Source organism: Bos indicus, chromosome 24 (genome assembly GCF_029378745.1).
Source record: "Bos indicus isolate NIAB-ARS_2022 breed Sahiwal x Tharparkar chromosome 24, NIAB-ARS_B.indTharparkar_mat_pri_1.0, whole genome shotgun sequence".
Lineage (NCBI taxonomy): Eukaryota > Metazoa > Chordata > Mammalia > Artiodactyla > Bovidae > Bos > Bos indicus.
This window is the reverse complement of record NC_091783.1, coordinates 59,558,727-59,562,315: the sequence shown is the minus strand read 5'-3', so window position 1 is coordinate 59,562,315 and position 3,589 is coordinate 59,558,727. Positions and strand designations below refer to the sequence as shown.

The window sequence follows — 3,589 nt, the reverse complement described above, 5'->3', positions numbered from 1 at the left end:
GGGGATCTTCTCAACCCAGGGATCGAACCCAGGTGTCCTGCATTGCAAGCAAATTCTTTACCATCTGAGCCACCAGGGAAAGTGAAAGTGAAACTGCTCCGTCATGTCCAACTTTTTGTGACTGTAGCCTACCCGGCTCCTCCATCCATGGGATTTTTCAGGCGAAGGTACTGGAGTGGGTTGCCATTTGGGAAGCCTGTGCTATAGAATACTCTAGGCATTATCTCTGTGAATTTAAGTGTTCCAAAGATCTTGTAATATCGTACTTACGAGGAACTTCAGTAACTCATCTATAAAGCACAACAAATTCCAACTTAGACTCGGTGAGTCCTCTGTATGTTGTGAATTTTTTCATTTAAAACTAGTTTTTCTTAATCACAACAGTGGCAAAATCGCTTCTCTTACAGAAGGATGGAAGCACTGAGTCTCATGTCCTCCAGGAATCCCAGCCTGGGAAGAGACGCCTCCTTTTTCATCTCTGCAATAATCTTCTTTTTTTTTTTTTTTTTTTTTTTTTTTTTTTTTTTTGCTGCTCAAACAACAGTGAACTCTTCCAGGCACAGGTGACGGGGATCCACTGCTCCCAGATTTACAACCACCGTTTCTTATCACTTAAGGAAGAGAAGCAAGAGTTCCTCTTTGGGGAGCATCCAAACTGAGGCTATAGAAGAAAGGTTCCTTACATTTTGACACTCTAAGTAGGATTCCGAAAGTTATGAACACAAAACATGCAGCAAAGCAGGCTCTGGAGCATCCAGAAACATCTCCACGTCCTCAGGTCACGTGGTAGATGTTGCTTTCAGTGTCAAAACGTGGAGCAGTTTCACAGTTAGTCCCACAGCACCTGTGACATCTCCCAAGCATCTCTTGACTTCACACACCTGACCAGGGGCCTAACTGGGAGTGTCACGAACACACCAACAAAACCAAGATCCACCCTCAAGAACAAAGGCCAGAGCGGCAAGCCCCTGCAGAATGCCCCCTCCCCATGGCCACCTAACAAGGGTCAGTGACACCCGAGTGTGTCCTGCAGCCCCAGGCCCTAATGGACAGGCAGCCAGGTGTCTTTTCCAGCTCAGCTTGCATCTGCAGAGAATGATGGAAGGATGGAGAGGCAGGGAAGAGATTTCTATCCAGATTTCCAAGGAAAGTGCCTCAGGTGGACAGGGGCTTGGACAAAAAGCAAAAACCAGTGGCTGGCTGGCCAGAAGGTGTGAGGAGTCACCAGTTTCTAGTCTTTGAAGACTTACAAGTGAAGCCCAAGGGCCCTGTGAGCCCAACAGCAAGGCAGCCTGAGCTCGGTGACTCCTTCTGGTGGTTCTGGCATCACGGCGGCCCAGGTTCTCGCCAGCCCTCTTCACTTCCAAGTGGCGGGACCTTGGGGAAAGGCACATCGCAGCAGCATCACCCGGGGGGAGGCTTCCTGAGCCAGAGTTGGCCGTCCTCACAGGTGATGGGGGGAGCCAGCGTCCCTGCCCGCACAGCTCCAGGGACAGACCTGCATGCCCGACCAGGTGCTGGCGACAGGAGGAGGCCCACCCGGCCGGGTGGGTAGGTCAGTGCAGCTCCCCCCGCACGCTGAGGGGACAGTCACGCGGGGCGAGGTTGTGGGGGGCGCTCAGTAGAAACGCTTCCGACTCTGGTCCTGCCATTTGTTGTAGAGTATGATCCCGATGACAATGGCAAAGACGGAAAACACCAGAGAGAAAAAGACGATGAGAAAGAGGGCCAGGCCGCTGAGGGGAGGCAGCGGGGCTGTCATCTCAGGCAGCTTCATGTTGTCCACTGAGGGCAGGAACACGTCCCGATGCAGCTTCTCCTCTTCCGGGGTCCTCTCCACCGTCAGCTCAAACAGCTTCAGGGAAATGACATCATGGTTGTCTGAGAGATCGCCCGTGATGGACGAGGTGCCAAAGTAGTAGCCCCGGGGCAGGCGGACCCCCGGCACCTCTATGCAGTCTCTCCACTCGTGCTTGCCGTCGATGTCCATCATTATCGTCAGATGCCTCTTGACATAGCGGATCACAAGGAAGGTGTCGTAATGGAGGTTGCGGACGATGGCTGTGCAGCCCCCCAGCTCTGTAGGCCGCCCATCCCGCTCGTGATCGTAGCTGAGGGAGCCGTTGTTCACCATGGCAGAGATGTAGGGGAACACCCGCTCTTGCTGCTTCTCCTCATTGGGATAGGTGTCTACAAATACTCCCAGCCCCACAAATTTGTCCATGTTTCCAAACACAGGCCCTGGCTGCATCCGATCCTTCGTGTACCAGATGGCCAAGCCATCCCCATGCAGGTTCTTCTTCCCTTGCCCATGGATTCGGAAGTGCACCTGCAACTCCCAGTCTCTCAGGAAACACGGCACCCGGTTCCACAGGGCACCCTGTTTACTTTGCATATCCGGCGTAAGGCGGATATACTGGGTCATCACCATGGCATTGCCCATCAGATTCCACAGAGAGGAACTGCTTGTGCCCACACCATCTCATCCTCTGCCACCTTCTTCTCCTTTTGTCTTCAATCTTTCCCAGCATGAGGGGCTTTTTCAATGAGTGGGCTCTTCACATCAGGTGGCCAAAGTGCTGAAGCTTCAGCTTCAGCATCAGTCCTTCCCATGAATATTCAGTGGATTTCCTTTAGGGCTGACTGGTTTGATCTCCAATAATCTTCTTTTACCAGATACATAAATAATCAAGATACAATTTTAAAGTCCACTTCAAAGGCACATACTCTTGAGATCATACTTTACAACATCCATTACTTAATTGAACAAAACTCCATTGTGCTAAGTTATCCTAGGCATCTTGCTGCGGGAAACACAAAGACTTTAAAGAAGATATTCTTTCCTATCTTTAACTACATTCAAAACTAGTGGGGAGAAAATACCTACATAGAAACCACCATAGTAAGATACAGAACGAAGCAAGCACTGCAATAAGCTGTAATAACTCTCCTAGGTCACACTAATCTGGAGAGCACACCAGGACCATATTACCAGGAATAAACCATTCTCTTCCGGCTCTGCCCCGACCCTTGATTACAGGAAGTCTAGTCTGCTGCTGCTGCTGCTGCTAAGTCGCTTCAGTCGTGTCCGACTCTGTGCGACCCCATAGACGGCAGCCCACCAGGCTCCCCCGTCCCTGGGATTCTCCAGGCAAGAACACTGGAGTGGGTTGCCATTTCCTCCTCCAATGCAGGAAAGTGAAAAGTGAAAGTGAAGTCGCTCAGTCGTGTCCTACTCTTAGCGACCCCATGGACTGCAGCCCACCAGGCTCCTCCGTCCACTCAACCCCAATTATGCACAAACAACTCTGGGGGTGCTATTATTTCCTCACTTCTCTGTTTTCTTGGAGAGACTCTAATCCGCATGGGGTTGGAGGTGAGGAGGCAGTAGCCCTGTCTGTCTGGCTTATGGTTATATCCGTAGTAACTAACACTGCACTGCGGTTGTAGTATCTGCTGAATAAGTAAGCACATCGCGCATCACGAGTCCTGAGTAGCTCGACTCCCGTGAGCCGCGCTCTGCACCCTGTGGCACCCCCGCTCCCAGCCTGCGCTCCGGCGGCTGCGGCGAGTCTCCCGGTTCACGGTT

General features: G+C 51.6%; 1 pseudogene; it reads right to left on the bottom strand.

The window, feature by feature from the left end:
• Nucleotides 1-533: 533 nt before the first annotated feature.
• Nucleotides 534-2,473, bottom strand: LOC139179502 (VIP36-like protein pseudogene; annotated as a pseudogene).
• Nucleotides 2,474-3,589: the final 1,116 nt, after the last annotated feature.